Here is a 20776-nt window from a genome sequence, read left to right on the forward strand (position 1 = left end):
CCTGATGCCGACTCTTCACCCGGGGATTTAATTTGGGGTCTTAGAGTCCTTTCTTCTGTTTCCCCCTCTGGGTCTCTCTCTCTCCTCTCTCACTCTGGGTCTCTCTTCTCCTCCGCTCGCTGACTTTCTCTCTGCAACTGACCCTGTTCTTAGTTGGTGCCCACCTTATATACACCCTCTATGTGTGAGCTCAGGTGACCAGCACCCAATGAGCTCCTATCTTTACCCAGGCTGCTCCCCCTATCTGCCCCTACACTACTTGGGATGTACCACCCCCCTCCCACTCCAGCCAGGAACAGACTCGGTCGTACCTGCACATTTCTAAGTGGGAGTACCGTCGGCCTGTTCCTCGGAAATGGGATGTGTGTAGTGCATGCAGCCTACCGAGCCCAGTTCCACACTCCATCCTTACCCGGGAGTGGAATATCACACCTCTGGGTTGAGGTGCAATACCCCTGTAGCAGCCGAATCCTCAGGGTGCTACATATGCGCATGTAGCTCTTTCAAAGACAAGTCCAGCCATACATTTACATGGCCAGTCTGTTCCTCCATTACTGAAAAAATCAGCGTTTGAATTTATATTCAAATTATTCTGAAGAGCTATTGTAAATCTGAAGCCTCTGTCACTCCAGCTCTCTGTCATTCCAGCACTACCTCCTCCTGCTTGATGGATGGCTCCTGTCTGATGTCACACAATATAGAGGCTGCCATTTAAGCAAGAGGAGGTGGCACAGGGCAAAGAATAGAGCTAGAGTAACAGAGGCAGCTACAATATATCTTCAGGCTCATTTGCATATCAATTCAAATGCTGATTTCTCAGCAACGGAGGAACGGACTAGCGATGTAAAGGTATTACTGGAGTTGTCATTGAAAGAGCTATGAATAATTTAAGGGTGACATTCTGCTGACAGATTCCCTTTAACATTAATTAATTAATATGCCAATGACCTCTCCGAAGTGACAATCTTTAAGAAAACATGTATAAACACTAAATAGCTATTCATGTAACAAACTGGCCAATTCATAAACATTTTTGGGCAACAGTATATGCAGTATACTTCACTATAAAAATTTTGCTCAAGAAATGTGTGAATTCTATTTGTTCCTGGTTATTTCTAAGAGGAGTTTACTTCATAGCACTGGGAGGAGTGATATCTGCATGATTTAAAAAGGATTCTGCTTTTATTCCTGCTAGAACATTATGAAAACTCTGATACTTCGTTCAACTGGAATTTCTCCATGTTCTTGTAAGTAACCCAATATTGCTTACAGATGTATCTCATATGCTGTGCCTTATGTTATCAATCTTACCTCTAGATTAAGTATTATTATAAATTGAATGTTCTCTAAAGTTTGGTACCAAATGCACCTGCTGGTTCTGAGTATCAAATAATTGAATCATAATTGATAACTGAACAATTAAAAAAAATCGTAAGGATTATAGAGAGGCGTCACAACTGTCGGCTCATGTTGAAATGAATGTATAATCAGATACTTTTAATTTTTTGACATTGAAACTACAGTAGTCATTTAAAAACAAAGGGCAGTTTAAGCATTTCTTTTCTAACATTTTAGTGTTTTCCAACAGAGAAGTATCACCTTTTGAATCCTTTTTAGTATATATTTTGGCTAACTTTTACTACTGCTCAATAATTTTTTTAATAATATCGAAATATAATGCTGGATTAATGTAATTGAAATTTAGGTTTTATTCTGTATCTAATATTGAATATTTTTTTTTGCAAGTCAAATGACATATAAAGGGGTATTGCCATCTTAATCAATTGTAACTGCCCAATAAGCACACATCCCATCCTAACTATTAGACAATTATAGTACACTGTGTGCAGAATTATTATGCAAGTTGTATTTTAGAGGATTATTTTTATTATTGATCAACAACTATGTTCTCAGTCAACCCAAAAGACTCAAATATCCAAGCTTAATATTTTTGGAAGTTGGAGTGGGGTTTTTTTAGATTTGGCTATCTTAGGAGGATATCTGTTTGTGCAGGTAACTATTACTGTGCAGAATTATTAGGCAACTTAATAAAAACCAAATATAATCCCACCTCACTTGTTTATTTTCACCAGGTAAACCAATATCAGTGCACAAAATTTAGAAATAAACATTTCTGACATGCAAAAACAAAAACCCCAAAAAATTAGTGATCAATATAGCCACCTTTCTTTATGATGACACTCAACAGCCTTCCATTCACAGATTCTGTCAGTTGCTTGATCTGTTTTCGATCAACATTGCGTGCAGCAGCCACCACAGTCTCCCAGACACTGTTCCGAGAGGTGTACTGTTTTCCCTCCCTGTAGATCTCACATTTTATGATGGACTACAGTTTCTCTATGGGGTTCAGATCAGATGAACAAGGGGGCCATGTCATTATTTTTTCTTCTTTTAGACCTTTACTGGCCAGCCACGCTGTGGAGTAGTTGGATGCATGTGATGGAGCATTGTCCTGCATGAAAATCATGTTTTTCTTGAACGATACCAACTTCTTCCTGTACCACTGCTTGAAGAAGTTGTCTTCCAGAAACTGGCAGTAGGTCTGGGAGTTGAGCTTCACTCCATCCTCAACCCAAAAAGGTCCCACAAGTTCATCTTTGATGATACCAGCCCATACCAGTACTCCACCTCCACCTTGCTGGCGTCTGAGTCGGAGTGGAGCTCTCTGCCCTTTACTGATCCAGCCTCTGGCCCATCCATCTGGCCCATCAAGAGTCACTCTCATTTCATCAGTTCATAAAACCTTTGAAAAATCAGTCATAAGATATTTCTTGGCCCATTCTTGACGTTTTATCTTATGTTTCTTGTTCAAAGGTGGTCGTTTTTCAGCCTTCCTTACCTTGGCTATGTCCCTGAGTATCGCACACCTTGTGCTTTTTGATACTCCAGTAATGTTGCAGCTCTGAAATATGGCAAAACTGGTGGCGAATGGCATCTTGGCAGCTTCACGCTTGATTTTCCTCAATTCATGGGCAGTTATTTTGCGCCTTTCTTGGCCAACACGCTTCTTGCGACCCTGTTGGCTATTTGCCATGAAACGCTTGATCATTCGGTGACCATGCTTCAAAAGTTTGGAAATTTCAAGACTGCTGCATCCCTCTGCAAGACATCTCACAATTTTGGACTTGTCAGAGCCCGTCAAATCTCTCTTCTGACCCATTTTGCCAAAGGAAAGGAAGTTGCCTAATAATTAAGCACACCTTATATAGGGTGTTGATGTCATAAGTCAACACCCCTCCTCATTACAGAGATGCACATCACCAGATTTACTTAATTGGTAGTTGGCTCTCAAGCCTATGCAGCTTAGAGTAGGAAACATGTATAAAAAGTATCATGTGATCAAAATACTCATTTGCCTAATAATTCTGCACACAGTGTATATCTAATGAAAAGGTCTTTAATGCCTAATATAGAAAAAAATCTATTATGAAAAATTGTTAGTTTCCCAAAATATATTTAATTATCTTCATTATCAGGTTAAATGAGCTGTTCATATAAAAAATATGTTTAGATGTGGTTAAAATATGAATATATGCAACTTAAAAATATATTTGTATTAAGATAAGTGCCTCAATTTCAAGATATCAGCGCTGGTTGCAATAGCTCCACTTCTGACTCAACATCAACATATGAGAGACTCATTACCAGTTATGTGGACAAAAAGAACTGGCAACTGGCTCATTTCAAAGTTAAGTGAGAAACTTTTTTGTCCATACATCAGCTGTGACAGAAGATGGAGCTGGTTTACTATTGAAATAAGCAAGTTAGCCAACTCCCTTCTCAGACAAATCACTGGGGGTGTGTCACCACAAGAAAATCTTTAGTGTATCAAACCCAAGTCAGAAATTAAACCGAATTGAGTTTAGGTTTATTTTCCCCTCTATTAGCAAACAGAAATGCAGAGACTGTATTACAATTCTTTACTTTTCTCTGTCTACTGCCTTTTCGCACTGTTCCTGTCCGCTCCTGCATCACATGTCCACATTTATGACCTGTTGGATCGCACCACGTCTTCTGTGTGGAGCCGAGCTCAGTTTCTCAATATACGTCTTTGAGACTCAGAATGAGGCTAAATAATCTAATTCTGATTCTCATAGATTTGAGAAAGTTACCTTGGCTCCACACAGAAGACACAGTGCGATCCAGCAGGTCACAAATGTGGACACTAGTGATGAGCGAACGTGCTTGCCACTACTCAGTACTTGCCCGAGCATCACGGTGCTTGACAAGCTCGGTGAGTATTTCCGGCTTGCTTGGGCGAGAGCTCGAGTCCCCGCCCTGCATGTTTGGTGCTCTTTAGAGAGCCAATGAATATGCAGGGATTTTTTGCCACGCAATGTAATGCTGTAGCCATGTTGGTTGTGGCATTACAGTGATTGGCTGGCCGCATAGCGTCATCAGCTCTATTTAAAACCCGGTGATGCTAGGCTCGTCACAGTCTACTCCGGAAACAGGCAGAGTAGGGAGAGCTGCTGCTGATTCAGGGAGAGATTTGCTTGTTTATTAATTAGTGTAGGTATTCTACAACATATACAGTACAGACCAAAAGTTTGGACACACCTTCTCATTTAAAGATTTTTCTGTATTTTCATGACTATGAAAATTGTACATTCACACTGAAGGCATCAAAACTATGAATTAACACATGTGGAATTATATACTTAACAAAAAAGTGTGAAACAACTGAAAATATGTCTTATATTCTAGGTTCTTCAAAGTAGCCACCTTTTGCTTTGATGACTGCTTTGCACACCCCAAAGCAGTCATCAAAGCAAAAGGTGGCTACTTTGAAGAACCTAGAATATAAGACATATTTTCAGTTGTTTCACACTGTTTTGTTAAGTATATAATTCCACATGTGTTAATTCATAGTTTTGATGCCTTCAGTGTGAATGTACAGTTTTCATAGTCATGAAAATACAGAAAAATCTTTAAATGAGAAGGTGTGTCCAAACTTTTGGTCTGTACTGTATATATGAGTCAAGACTCAGTCTCGTAGTGTGACATAACAGTACTGTAAAGCCATATGGGGTATTTCCACATTCATAAGAAATTGTGTAACAAATGATGCAGTCATTTTTACCTATTTCCCCTTCTGAAAATGTAAACTCTGGGGCTAAAACAACATTATAGTGGTAAAAATGTATTTTTATTTTCTTCACTGCTCAATGGTATAACATTTTTTGAAATACATTCAGTATGAATATGCTCACTGCACCACTAAATGATTTTATTAAGAGGTGTAGTTTGTAAAACTTATGGGGGTCCTGCTGTCCTGACAACTCACAGGCTCTGCCAATGTAACGTGGCACCCGCAAACCATTCCAGGCAAATTGTCACTCCAATATGGTGCTCCTTCCCTTCTAAGCCTTGCACTGTGACTAAAAGTATTTTTTGACCACATATGTGGCACTACCATATACTCTCCTACACCTAATCGCCAATGTCCTCGTCACCTGTAAAAAAAATAAAAAACACACCTTTCTTCACCTTAATACCTAATCCCCGATGTCCATGTCACCTGTAGTAAAGAAAAAAATAATAAACCATCATAATCCTCACCTATCTGCTGCAGTCCAGGTAATCCCGAGTGCCCCACGGCGATCTCACTGATAGCACAGCCACATCCGGAGATGTCACTGTACTATCCGGCAAAATCGCGGCAGAAACGCAGCAAATTCACAACACAATTGCTGTAAAAACGCAGACAAAAACACAGGCAAAAAGCGCTACAAAATTGTGGCAAAAATTCAGCAAAATTCTTGCAAAAATGAAGGCAAAATTGCTGCAAAAACACAACAAATACACAGAAAAAAGAAACGCAGCAAAATCGCAGCAAAAACGAATACAAAAACGCAGCTAAATCGCTAAATCGCAGCAAAACAGTCTGCATTTTTGCCATGATTTTGCCACGTTTTTTCCTGCATTTTTGCTTTGATTTGGCCTGCATTTTTGCTGTGTTTTTGCCACTATTTTGCTGCATTTTTTGTCTGCGATTTGCCACTCTTTTGTTGCATTTTTTGACTGTGATTTTGCAGCTATTTTGTTTAGTTTTTTGCCTGCGTTTTTTGCTGCGATTTTGTCTTGCAAGCACTGCGATTCTGGTGCAGAGTGGTAGCTCTGACAGGTGACATCATCCGGAACCGATTGGATCAGGTCCTAATTATGTTAACCTGTTGCTATCTTCTAGATGTGTAGATCCATAGTGATCGTGGCGTTTAGAGGATGGTGAGAGGGAGAGGACTGCTTCACTCACCTCTCCGACGTTCCTGTGTTGAGATGTGCTATGGTGGCCTGTCAGCCAGCAGCTGAGTCTAAGGGGTCTTTAACACATCAGTGTTTTGATTATGTGTGGTGTCCATTTCCACACATACTGGAGACATAGACACACGTAGACTCTTTTAAATGAATGGCTCTGTGCACATGTTCGTGTGTCCGTGGGCAAAACGCGCTGACATGTCCATTTTTTTCTCACAGCATGGGCCACAAAATGTCCCATGCAAAATGTCACATCAGTGTGACACGTATCGGCACCTGGGAATCAGTGTACAGTTAGCGCTGTAACCAAGCGCCGGGTGCTGAACGCTGTCCTCATCATTGTCCCCTGCGCCAGCAGGGGACAATGTTGAGAGTAGTATTCTGCTTTTACTGTAAAAATAAGAATAAAATTTAAAAAATCATTATGCTCACCTGTCTGAAGATGCCCCCCACTGTAATCCATCTGAACGCTCAAGCCGAGAAGAATGACTCACTCCAGCGAGTGGGCACCTGCTCTGTGCTGCGCTTACTGAGTGAAAGGACACCGCTCGGTGAGCTCAGTGGAGGACAGGGGCCCGCTCACTGTAGTGACTCATTCTTCCCGGCGTGAGCGGTCAGATGGATTACAGTTGGGAACACTTAGAACAGGTGAGTATAAGGATTTTCTTATTTTATTCTTATTTTTGCAGGTTTTGGATGCACCGGCAGCAGACTACTACTCTCAACAATGTCCCCTGCTGGCACTGATCGCAGCTCCGGCAAGGGACAATGATGAGAAATTTCTTCAGCACCCGGCGTATGGGAACAGCGTTAACTGTACCGCTGATTACCAGATGCCAATACATGTTATACTGATGCGGCACATAGTTGCTACACGTATCATACACACAGACACATGTACACACAGACACATATATCTCCAATCTCCATTGTAAAATTGACAGGTCTCATGCAATGCAATACATGTGTAAAGCAATGCAATGCATGAGACCAGTGATCAGAAAAATAAAAATTGAACTCCCATATAAGTACTAAGTAAAAAAGTTTAAAAAAAAGTTTAAAAATGTTTTCAGACTATTAAAAAAAATAAATATCACAAAATAAATAAATGAATAAAAAAAAATATTAAACCAATAAATACGTATATGTATGTAAAAACAAAAAAAGTACAGATATTTGGTATTGCCGAGTCCAGAACAACCCGCTCTATCAAACTGTCACTCTAGATAACCCCTTCTGTGCACACTGTAAAAAAAAAATAAAAAACAGAGCAAAAGACTTTGTTTTTTCATCATACTGCAGAACAAAAAGTGGAATAAAACGCTATCAAAAAGTCAAATGGGAATCAAATTGGTGTCGCTGAAAACATCATCTTGTCCCTCAAAAAACAAGCTGTCATACAGCTCCATTAGTGGAAAAATAAAAAAGTTATAGCTCTCAGACTAAAGCAATACAAAAATAATTCTTTTTTCTCTAAAATAGTTTTCATTGTGTGCTATCTTATCAATTTTACCACACGTGGAGCGACATTAAAAAAACAAATTCTGAATTTCTGGTTTTTGTTCATTCTGCTTCCCAAAAATCTGAATAGAAAGGGATCAAAAAATGTCATCTCACCGAAAATGGTACCAATAAAAACGTCAACTCGTCCCGCAAAAACAACACGTTATATGACTCTGCCAACCGAAATATGGGAAAATTATAGCTCTCAAAATATGACGATACAAAAACTTGTTTTAGTAAAAAAAAAGCATCTTTTAGTGTGTGACAGCAGTCAAACATAAAAACTCAATATAAATCTGGTATCGCTGTAATCACAACGACCCGAAGAATAAAGTCGTCTAATCACTTATACCACACGAGAAATTTTGTAAAAAATAAACAAAACAAATTCTTCACTTGCTGTTGATTTGTTCATTTTGCCTCCCAAAGATTGCAGTAAGTTCTCAGCTCACATTTATCCTGCGCTCTACACTGAGCACTTTCACCAGGGTTTCCGTGTGGATCTCTGAAATACGTGATTCAGATGGAACCCCCGGCCTGCTCTATGACTAAGGCCAGATGAAGTCCAGAGTAACTCTGCTGAGTAAATCTGCTGCCTCATTATAGTGAATGGATCCCTTGAGGGTTTCATCTCAATCACATCACTCTGCGATTTAGATGGAAACCTCAAAATTGTGTGACATATTTTAGCACCATTTTTACCAATTTCCCCATGTGAAAATGTAAAATCTGGGGCTAAAACAATTATTTTGTGATTAAAAAAAAATGTATTCACCGCCCAATGGTATAAAATGCTGTGCCCCCCCTCGGTGTCAATATGATCACTGCACCCCTAGATGAATTCATTGAGTGGTGTAGTTTGTAAAATGGGTCACTTATGGTGGTTTCTGCTGTTCTGGGACCTTAGGGCTCTGCCAATGTGACATGGCAACCGCAAACCACAACAGCAAAATCTATACTGTAATATGGCGCTCCTTCCCTTCTAAGTTTTGCACTGTGCCTCAAAAGAAGTTTTCAACCACTTATGGGGTATTGATGTACTCAGGAGAAATTGCATAACACATTGTTCTGTTCATTTTCCATAAGTGACCAAATATGGGGTCACTTGTGGCGGTTTCTGCTGTTTTGGCATGTCAGGAGCTCTTCAAATGTGACTTGGTGTCTGCAACCTATTCCAGTCAAAATAGCGCTCCTTCCCTTCCAAGCCCTGCCATGCACCTAAACAGTAGTTTTCCACCACATTTGGGGTTTGGGCGTACTCAGGAGAAATTGCACAACAAATAAGGTGTATTTTCTCCTGTTACCCTTGTGAAAAAGAAAAAATGAAGGCTAAAATAATACTTTTGTGATAAAAATGTGTTTTTAATTTTCACGACTCATCATTATAAAATTCTGTGAAGCTCCTGAGGGTTCAAGGTGCTTACCACACATCTAGATAATTTCTTCTAGTTTTCAAAATGGGGTCACTTGTGGGGCATCTTCACTGTTTAGGCACATTCAGGTGCCCTCGAAATGCAACATGGCATCCGCAATCGATTCCAGACAATTTTGCATTCCAAGACTCAAATGGTGCTCCTTCTCTTCCGAGCCCTGCCATGTGTCCAAACAGTTTTCCACAACATAGGAGGTACCGGCATACTCAGGAGAAATCGCACAACAAATTTTATGGTGCATTTCTCCTGTTACCCTTGTGAAAATTAAAAATTTGGGGCTAAATTAAAATTTTTGTGGGAAAAAGTAAAACTTTAATTTTTTCCTTCCACATGCCATTAATTCCTGTGAAGCACCTGAAGGGTTAATAAACTTCTTGAATGTGGTTTTGAGCACCTTGAGGGGTGCAGTTTTTAGAATGGTGTCACGTTTGGATATTTTCTGACATAGAGGCCCCTCAAAGTCACTGCAAATGTGGTGTGGTTCCTAAAAAAAATGGTTTTGTAAATGATGTTGTAAAAATGAGAAATCGCTGGTCAACTTTTAACCCTTATAACTTAGTAACAAAACAAATATGTTTCAAAAATTTTGCTGATGTAAAGTAGACATGTGGAAAATGTTATTTATTAATGATTAATTTTTTGCTAATTTTTCACAAATAAACGCAAGTTGTATCAAAGAAATTTTACCACTATCATAAAGTGCAATATGTCACGAAAAACAGTCTCAGAATTAGTGGGTTTCACGCTAGGTATGGGGAGAACCAAGTGTATAACGATGGGAAAAGGGGAGGGAGCCCTACAACTAGGGAAAAGGAGAGTGGAGACCCCTAAACAAATCTAACGAGAAACCCTGACTCCCCTATAGACCCTAAATAGGTTCTGCACCTATCGCCGAGCAGAACACCTGCCTCCAGCTGACCCTAAGGCTAGGCCCTTTGTAGGGAGCGGTAGGGGAGAGCACAAAGTCAGCTCCACTATAAACTAAAGTACACAGAGGGGAAACAAACAGGGGAATACACTTAGCTCCAAGATGACACCAGAGAAAGCATGGCAACTATCCATGAAAGAACTCCAAAGTAATTCTAGCCGACTACTAGAATCCCAGGCCTGAATAGGTATAACACGCTATCACCAGCACCTCTCTGAGGATCTGAGTGTATTTAAGGACACAGCCGGGAAGTGCTGATTAACAGCAGAAAGGTTAGGATACCTCAGGGTCTTAAAGGGAAAGGTATAATCCCCAAACAAGGTGAGGAGAACTGCTGGGTTCTAAAGAGAGAGGAATCATAAAAGGATCAGGGAGATGTTTGTAAGGCCAAACGCAGTGACGTTCTACAGCCGGACACCGTATGATTGTCTGTCAACCCTGACACACCCGTGACAGTGGGATCCATTGAAGCGTTCCAGAGTTATTACCTCATAAAGTGACACTGGTCAGAATTGAAAAAATTGGCCTGGTGACTAAGGCAAAAACAGCCTCTGTCACCAGGTTTTCCCTATATAAAGAACGGCCGGCATTTTTAAGCCCTGTTTTACAGCATGCTAGTATGCTATATAGAATGCCAAAAAACAACAACCGACAACCAGTCAATAAGATAAATACAAAAAAATGTTTTATTTAAATAAAAATAGCTTTAGGCTAAGTGCCCACGTTGCGGAACTGAAGCATATTTTTTACGCTTCTCCCTGGTGGGAAAATCCCATGCGGATTTTACATGCGGTTTTCCCTCCAGGTAGAAGCGTTTGTGAGGCGTCTTTGCAGCATATTTGCATGCATTTCCGCATGCGGGTTATCAAGCACTTCTCCAAGTGATTTAAGCATCACTTGGAAAAGTGCTTGACAACTTGTTCACACTATATAAATCCATGCAACCGGCATGGATTTATATAGTGTGACCAAGTAATAGTTAAAAAAAAAGAATCAGAATGGTAAAAAATAAAAAAACAAAGTTTATACTCACTTTCCGATGCATTCTCTGCCCCGTCCGGAGTCTTGAGCGGCTCACGCTGTTGTGTGCAGGACCTGCGGTGATGTCATTGAGTCATGTGATGGGTCACATGACTCAATGACGTGGCAGGTCCTTCACACAACAGCGCGACGGAGGGAAAACATCAGAAGATAAGTATAAACTTTATTTTATTCTTTTTTTTTACAGGTTCTTTGGTACCCAGGTCTGGATGAGAGTCTCCTCTCCTCCAGACTTGGGTACCATCCGCACATTGATTCCGCATGCGGAAACGCAAAATTAATGAACATGCTGCGGATTTTTGACCGCAGCATATACGCTGCGGAAAAATCCGCAGCATGGGCATTGACATTGCGGAATGCCATTGGGGACCATGGGGTGCGGATATACATGCGTTTTACAAGCGTTTACGCTGCGGAAATTCCGCAGCATATACGCTTGTAATACGCAACTTGGGCACGCAGCCTTATTGTAGTATATTTGGGCATGTGGTGGCATAGAAGTCTCTCACACAGTGGTTAAAATATTGAATTACACATTAACAAAATAGATAATATAAAGCAGCATACAATGTTAGACCAAAAATTGTGATTGCACGAACTCATATCAAAGTACACTAATGCTGAACAGCAACTGATTATTGGCTCAATGGTATGCTAATCATATGAAAAAGTGCTAAAGTGCAAATCCGAAAAATATATATATAACCATATATACACCATTGCTAATTTAATGATAGATTTGTTGTTGAAAAAAGTTGTTTATCTTATATATCCTGATTAAATCTGTAGTACATAATTACCATCCCATCTGTAGTATACAGTTTCCCAGACTAATACTGTATATAATGGAAAATCTAATGAGGGAGACAGTCCAATAGACATATACTGCAGAATACATGAGGTGTATAAATCAATGAGTAGACCACATATTGCAGGGATTAGTCATAGGAGGCGATCATAGTATAATTCTCATTGGAAAGTATAAATAGACAAACATACCAATAAAATTTAGAAAGCTGCTGGTGGTGTGGTGCCGAACCTCAATGCACGTTTTAGACCAAGCCTTTCTTAGTGAAGATAAAAGAAAAGCAATGATCAGCTCACCCATTCATGTAGAAGATAGGCTTCCGCACACGGAAACTGGTAGTGCCACAAAAAAAGTATTCAAAAGACAAGGATTATCCAGCGTGGAAAAAATCTCATAAAAATGTATTAATGAAAAGCTTTAAAAAACTTTTTTAGAGCCATGAGATGACATCAAATCAGTACAGAGTACTTAAGCAGACGCATTTGCGGAATGAAACTTCCTTACTCATTGCTATCCATAACCATGCGCTTGTCTGCGTTTTTATGTCATATCCTGACTATGCACGTGGTTGGATATGGCCAATCCCATCTGGTAAGGAAATATACAGACATTTAAAATCTACAACAATCAATTATAAAAACACAAAACAAGAAAGGCAATGCAAAATATATATATAATACTAGCTATTGAACCACCCGTTCTATGCCCGGGTGGCGAGCATTTTTATTGGCATATGGTCTCTCATGCTGGTATGTGCTGCCCCCCTGCTGGTATTTGTGCTGCCCCATCCTGTCCCCACCATCCTATACTGGTATGTGTGGTACCCCTCACCCCAATCCTGGTATGTGTGGTACCCCTCACCCCAATCCTGGTATGTGTGGTACCCCTCACCCCAATCCTGGTATGTGTGGTACCCCTCACCCCAATCCTGGTATGTGTGGTACTCCTCATCCCAATCCTGGTATGTGTGGTACCCCTCACCCCAATCCTGGTATGTGTGGTACCCCTCACCCCAATCCTGGTATGCATGGTACCCCTCACCCCAATCCTGGTATGCGTGGTACCCCTCACCCCAATCCTGGTATGTGTGGTACCCCTCACCCCAATCCTGGTATGTGTGGTACCCCTCACCCCAATCCTAGTATGTGTGGTACCCCTCACCCCAATCCTGGTATGCGTGGTACCACTCACCCCAATCCTGGTATGCGTGGTACCCCTCACCCCAATCCTGGTATGCGTGGTACCCCATACCTCATCCCTATCCTGGTATGCATGGTATTCCTCATCCTGGTGTGCATGGCCCCCCTCATCCGAATCCCGTTGTGCGTGGCACCCCTCATCCCCCCAATCCCGGTATGCGTGGCACCCCTCATCCTCCCAATCCCGGTATGCATGGCACCCCTCATCCCCCCAATCCCGGTATGCGTGGCACCCCTCATCCCCCCAATCCCGGTATGCGTGGCAGCCCTCACCCCCCCAATCCCGGTATGCGTGGCAGCACTCATCCCCCAATACCGGTATGCGTGGCACCTCTCATCCCCCCAATCCCGGTATGCGTGGCACCCCTCATCCCCCCAATCCCGGTATGCGTGGCACCCCTCATCCCCAATCCTTGTAGGCGTGGCACCCCTCCCCTCCATTCCCGGTAAGCGTTGCACCCCTCAGCCCCAATCCTGGTAAGCGTGGCACCCCTCACCCCCAATTCCAGTATGCATGGCACACCTCACCCTCAATCCCATTATGTGTGGCACCCCTCACCCCCAATCCCGGTATGCGTGGCTCCCCTTATCCCTATCCTGGCATGTGTGGTACCCCTCATCCCCCCAATCCCGGTATGCGTGGCACCCCTCATCCCCAATCCTTGTAGGCGTGGCACCCCTCCCCTCCATTCCCGGTAAGCGTTGCACCCCTCAGCCCCAATCCTGGTAAGCGTGGCACCCCTCACCCCCAATTCCGGTATGCATGGCACACCTCACCCTCAATCCCATTATGTGTGGCACCCCTCACCCCCAATCCCGGTATGCGTGGCTCCCCTTATCCCTATCCTGGCATGTGTGGTACCCCTCACCCCCCCAATCCTGGTATGTGTGGTACCCATCACTCCTAATCCTGGTATGTGTGGTACCCCTCACCCCACAATCCTGGTATGTGTGGTACCCCTCACCCCACAATCCTGTTATGTGTGGCCCCCTCATCCCTATCCTGGTGTGTATGGTATCCCTCATCCTGGTATGCATGGTACCCCAACCCTCATCCCAGTATGCATTGCACTCCATCCCTCATCCCCAATCCCGGTATGCGTGGCACCCCTCATCCCCAATCCCGGGATGTGTGGCACCCCTCATCCCCAATCCTTGTATGCGTGGCACCCCTCATCCCTAATCCCGGTATGCGTGGCACCCCTCATTCCCAATCCCGATATGCGTGGCACCCCTCACCCCCAATCCTGGTATGGATGGCACACCTTCATCCCCAATCCCGGTGTGCGTGGCACCCCTCATCCCCAATCCCGGTATGCGTGGTACCCCTCACCCCCAATCCCGGTATGCGTGGTACCCCTCACCCCCAATCCTGGTATGCGTGGTACCCCTCACCCCACAATCCTGTTATTTGTGGTACCCCTCACACCCAATCCCGGTATGTGTGGTACCCCTCACCCCAATCCTGGTATGTGTGGCCCCCTCATCCCTTTCACACTGTACACACATACAAAAAAAATAAACAGTTATACTCACCTTTCTTCTCTGTACTCCAGCGCTGCTGCGTCCTCTTCTGCCGGAGGCCGGGGGAGGAGTGCGGCGCCGGAGCACCGCGCTGTCCGGCGCCATTTTGCTGAAGACACACTGTAAATGTGTCTTCAGTAAAATGGCGCCGGATAGCGCAATGCGCACGCGCCGGTCCGACGCCTTCACTCCGCTCCCCGGTCTCCAGCGAAGAGAGGCCCCGCGGCAACGCTCCTACCGGTCAGGTAAGTATGTAAGTATGGCGCCGGAGATCCGCGGTAAGCATTCAGTGTCTACGCATACCGCGCGATCTCCGGCGCCATACACCTCCTCTTACCTGTAACGGCTGGATGCCTGCTTCTGTTGGAGCCAGACTGCGCGTCACGCATGCGCAGTCTATCGAGGCTTCGGACAGAGACACGCTTCTACGATTATATTATAGATTAGATTATTCATAGTGGTATATTAAATCATACTTAATGTTCATACCTTGTGGGGATCTGGTTCTGAATTCATAGATCCACCAAGATTCCCTGTTTAACAACTTTCTCAGGTGATCACCTCCTCTGATTGTTTTTTTAACCCGTTCTATGCCTATAATGGAGCAAGCTACAGTATCCCCATTGTGCACAATGGAAAAGTGTTTCATAGCTTCAAAGCATTTAGTGATTAACTTCTTTACTGAATCCGATAGATGTCTCCTAATTCTAACCTTTAGAGGGTTGGTTGTACATCCTATATATTGCACAAACATACAAAGACTACAAAAGATGTACTACAATTAATAAAATCCTTAATTGTATATGATTTTTTTGTAACTAATGAACTAAATTTCGTTGTATTAACGGCATGATTGCAACAAGTGCAAACATTATGCCCACATTTATAGAAACCTTTAGTATTCAGCCAAGTATTTGAAGCAGGAGAATGATTTGAAAAAAGACTTGGAGATAACAAATCTCCTAAAGTGGGATCTTTCCTAGCCGAAAATCTCATTGGATCTGAAAGGATTTTCTTTCTTTTCATTTTTCGTTTTTGTCTTCATATAGAATGGGTAATTTTTTATTAATAATTAGTGATGAGCGAGCACTAAAATGCTCGGGTACTCGATGCTCGGGTCGAGCAAATTGGAATACTCGGGTGCTCGACCCGGGCAACAAGCCCAATGTAAGTCTATGGGAAACTCGTGCATTTTTCAGGCGGCTCCCCCCGGCAGTCTGCAGAGGGCCTAAAAATTGCCCAAATCGATGGGAACAGTGCTCAAATGACATGGGAACAGCATGGGGAAGACCCCTGAAAGCATCTCTGACTCCCAGATCACTGCTGTCAACATCGTGGTCAGAGTATTAAGCCACTTTTACGGACTCACAATAAAACATACACAAACGAAACCAAAATGGATTTTCCTGGGAAATATGTTAAGGAACATCCTTTCCAGGGTAATGACTTGTATATAAGGCAAAATAAATAACCAAAAACAAAAATACTCCTCCACACCTTGGGCTATGTTCACACGTAGCGTTTTTGATGCGTTTTTGCACTTTTGCATTGCTTTCAACCAAGACAAATGCATTCACCAGGAAATGTCATTTTAACATTTTACAACCTTATCTGGCCATGTGGTGTGTGACACATCATCAGACACATGCAGACAGTGCTGAAAAGACATGGGAACAGCATGGGGAAGACCTCTGAAAGCATCTCTGACTCCCAGGTCACTGCCTAAAAGTGTGTCCATCATAAGTGATCCTTGGCGCATGCGAAGATGCCTCCCGGCATGCACCTGTCATTGCAGACTTGCAACAATCACCGTCCACGTCCTTGTCCCACTGCAGCGTTCAGTTGTCCCTACCCCATTCCTTGGAATGCAAGCGCAAGTATGCAAGCAGCCACCCACCCACAGACTGCAATACTATACTACCAAATTTTTGACAGCTGCTTGCACTTGAAATGTGGCCTTTTAGGCTCGTGGAGGCGGAAGATTTTCATAACCTCATGCCGGCGGCGGCCGGGTGTCCATACTCGGTCCCCAGCCGCCACTATATTTCCCGGTATCGCCTCCGCCTTCCACAACCACGGGTCTCACAACATTACCCGCGCCCTCCCCAGTGCACTTACTGGGAAGGACCGCCTAGCCACAAACACGTGGACAGGTGAATGTGGCCAGGGACGGTACGGAGCCAGTCCACAACTTTTTTTGCTGAGAGTTGTATTTAGCTCGGTGAAAGGACTGGCATAGAGGGAAACCGTATCTACCCTGTGTGTCATTTCTCCCAGGATGTCCTGTAATTGAGCTTGTTGCAGAAGCAATGGCAGCCCGTCCAACATCAACTCACACTTGTCGGTGGTGCTTTGACACACACACATCTTTCTTTGCGCATTTAATTTCTTGAATACAGAGTTGGACAATGGCCTGATCTGTAATGCGTTTTGAGAAATAACATGCATAAGCATGGTCGATCCACATTAAAAAAAGCAGCCATAGAGTATCCGGGAACCTTCCCCCACACTTTTCTTAGCCAGGGCTGCTTTTCGGCAGGGTTGGAAGGGCCCACCAGAGAACCAGAGACTCCTCCGGCGGGCCCTGGCTTCTCCTTCGGGAGAGTTCATAGTGCCGAGGTGAGGTCATGATGATGATAGAGGCCACCATCTGCTTCGTTTTCTGTTACTTGGAATGCAAGCGCGAGTATGCAGCCAGACACTCACCCACCCACAGGCCGCAACACTAAACTGCACTTGAAATATGGCCTTTTAAGCTCGTGGAGGCGAAAGCTTTTCACAACCTCATGCCGGCGGCTGGGTGTCCATACTCGGTCCCAAGCCGCCACTATATTTCCCGGTATGGTCTCTGCCTTCCACAAGCATGGGTCCCACAACATTACATGTGCCCTCCCCAGTGCATTTACTAGGAAGGACCGCCTAACCACAAACACGTGGACAGGTGAATGTGGCCAGGGACGGTATGGAGCCAGTCCACAACTTTTTTTGCTGAGAGCTGTATTCAGCTCGGTGAAAGGACTGGCATAGAGGGAAACCGTATCTACTCCGGCTGTCATTTCTCCTTCACCAGGTTCTGCCCATTGTCACACAAGACCATGCCTGGCTGTATGTTCAGCGGTGAGAGCCACAGATCAGGATGCTCTGTTACAGCTTTCAACAACTCTGCAGCACTGGGCGGTTTGTCAATTAAGCATTAAGCATGTTATCTTCAGCACAGCCTGTTGCCGCTTGGCCAAGGCAGTGCTGCAGTGCTGTCAGCTTGTTACTGATGTGGTCATTTCAGAGATGGAGGAGGAGGTGCATGAGCTGAACAATGTGATTACATTGAGGTTAAATTGGTGACGCTGTTTTTTATACTAAAGAAAGATCCTATTGTTTTGGTTTTTTTACGTTATTTTTTAAGACAAATGCATTCACCGGGAAATGTCATTTTAACATTTTACAACCTTATCTGGCAATGTGGTGTGTGACACATCTTCAGACACATCCTGTTTTATTTATGATGGAGGGACTCTGAAAGTCATAAAGCCTATTTTTATAGGGACATCAGACGGCCGTTGCTTTTCCTAAAAGGCCAGCAGTCGGCCCTAGCTATTGTATTTAAATCTCCCTCCCAATTGAATTTAAATCTCTCTCCCATATTAGGAACATGTCGTCCATGAAATGACCAAACCACCTGATATGGGAGGAGAAAGGATTCATAGACAAAAAAATATATTTCTCCTCCCAAAAGGACACATAAATATTTGAAATTGAAGGAGAAAAACCTGCTCCCATTCGGGCTCCTTGTTTTTGTAAGGAATATGTACCATTGAAGGAGAAAAAATTATTTTGAATCAAAAAAGCTACTGCTATAATAAGAAAATCCTGTGTTTCACTTGAATATTGACTATAAGTGTGAAGATGATATTCTAATATCTGCAATGCTTTATCATGAAGAACAATCGGATATAAACTTTCAACATCACAATTCAACCAACAAGAAGATCTTGGCCATGGTTTGTTACCTAAAGATGAGATGACATGTTTCGTATCTCGTAAATAACTGGGAAAATCTCTTACCAATGGTTATAAATGAAGATCTACCCGGGATCTCAATTTTTCTCCCAAACTGCCAATACCAGCAACAATTGGTCTTAAAGGTGGAGGGAAAAATCCTTTGTGAATTTTCGGTAAAGAATGTAGGATTGGTGTAATTGGATATTTAACTATTAAATCTTCCATTAGTTTTTTATTTAAAACACTCATTGAGAAACCCTCCTTAAGTAGATCATGTAATTTAACTTCCATTCTGGCAGTGGGATTACAAGTGAGCTCCTGTAAGATGTTAGAATTCCACAATATATCATAGTTTAATTTCTCATATAATCCTGCATCTAGCGAAACGACAGCTCCACTCTTATCAGCTCGCCATATAAGTAAGTCTTTATTCTCTTTCAATTCTTTCATGGCTTTCTTTTCTGATCCAGTAAGGTTGGAAAGTTGTTTATCTTTTTTTAAAGAGTTTTTTAATTCATGAAGTTCATCTTCCACTAGTTCCTGAAAAATTTCTAGTACAGGTGGTCATGATTGAATCGGGTAAAAGAAAGGATTTTTTGCCAGAAAAGAATTATTTAAATTGATTGTATCACAACTACTTTCCTTTTTTAGAAGTTTCAATTCCAGTATAGAACAAGATTCCTGGAAATCTCCCATCTTGGTAACTGGAGGTAAATGTGAAATACTAGATAAATCTGTGGAAGTTAAATTACCTGGTGAACAATCTCCATTATTGTCAAAATGACATCGTAATGTTAAAGTCCTAGCGAACTTATTCATGTCCAATATAGTTTTATAAATATCAAATTCCACTGTGGGTGAAAATGAAAGTCCTTTAGACAACAACAGTAATTGTGATTCACTCTGAGTATAACTAGATAAATGTATTATTGTTTGCAATAATAATTCTTGTGACGAGTTGTATATCGTCCCAGATTTTTTATTTTTTTTCGACCTCCTCTCCTCCTCCTTTTTCTTTTTTTGATGCATTTTTGGAATGATCCATGTTCAAAAAATCAACTCCCATAGAGCTCTTATTGTAAGCTGTGTTTCTTCTTGCAACATTATCTGAATCAGAAATATCTTCAGAGGTGACTCCATCCGTTGTATCTAAAGAAGAGTATGTGTCAGAAAAACTGACTTTCTTGTAAAATTCTCTCTAAGTGCGTTTTTTCTCCCTATTATTTTTCAGAATGGGTTTGGAGCTATGCCAGTTAAAATTGTTATGTCTTTTCCACACATAAACCTCGTTATTAGTGTAATCCGTAAGATCACCTTCAAATTTAAAAAAAATCATTATGTGATCTTCTAAACAAGATAATTTCTCTTTCATGGTACATTCCCATTCATGACAATTTTTCAGTTTAATGTCTGCTGTAATGATGCATTTTACCCCCTGTATATCATTCTGAATCATGCTGAGTTGTTGTTCCTCATGGGGAACTATTAGTTGCATCAATTGATTGGAACAGTGATCCAGAACATTGTACCATTTTCTAAGAAATTCATCTGAAAATTGTATAGTAGGGATTTTCTTTTCTCGCAGACCTCTGGAAATCATATGTTTATCAAGGAATGAAGATAAAGTAGTTCTATCCCACCATCATTTCATTTCTTTAATAGAAAGGCTCTCCAGCATTTTAAACTTTTTATCCATTTCATTACAATATTGTTCATGTGCTGGATTCTTTAATGAAAAAATGGAGGCTGCCTTCTTGAGTCTTAGTATATCCTGTTCCTCACCCAAAGAGGTTTTAGGTAATACAGCATCCGTACTGATATCATCTGGTTGTGACATTTTCAAAATTTATTTCAGAGAGAGGAAAACATTTTTCAAGCATATAGTCTCTTTAGATAAGAATATAGTTCATATGTCACAAACAATGCAAAAAGTCTCTGCAAAGAGGGGAGCAAGATCAAACTTATATGATAACGAAGAAAAAATAACAAGATCCCCACAAGGTATGAACATTAGGTATGATCTAATATACCACTATGAATAATCTAATATTATATATATATT

General features: G+C 42.1%; 1 pseudogene; it reads left to right on the top strand.

The window, feature by feature from the left end:
* Positions 1-1113: 1113 nt before the first annotated feature.
* LOC141265248 (collagen alpha-6(VI) chain-like) overlaps positions 1114-20776 on the top strand; it is a 341127-nt pseudogene continuing 321464 nt past the window's right edge.

This window comes from Phyllobates terribilis, unplaced genomic scaffold (genome assembly GCF_046119375.1).
Source record: "Phyllobates terribilis strain yellow unplaced genomic scaffold, ASM4611937v1 Scaffold_4__5_contigs__length_816908805, whole genome shotgun sequence".
Taxonomy (NCBI): Eukaryota; Metazoa; Chordata; class Amphibia; order Anura; family Dendrobatidae; genus Phyllobates; species Phyllobates terribilis.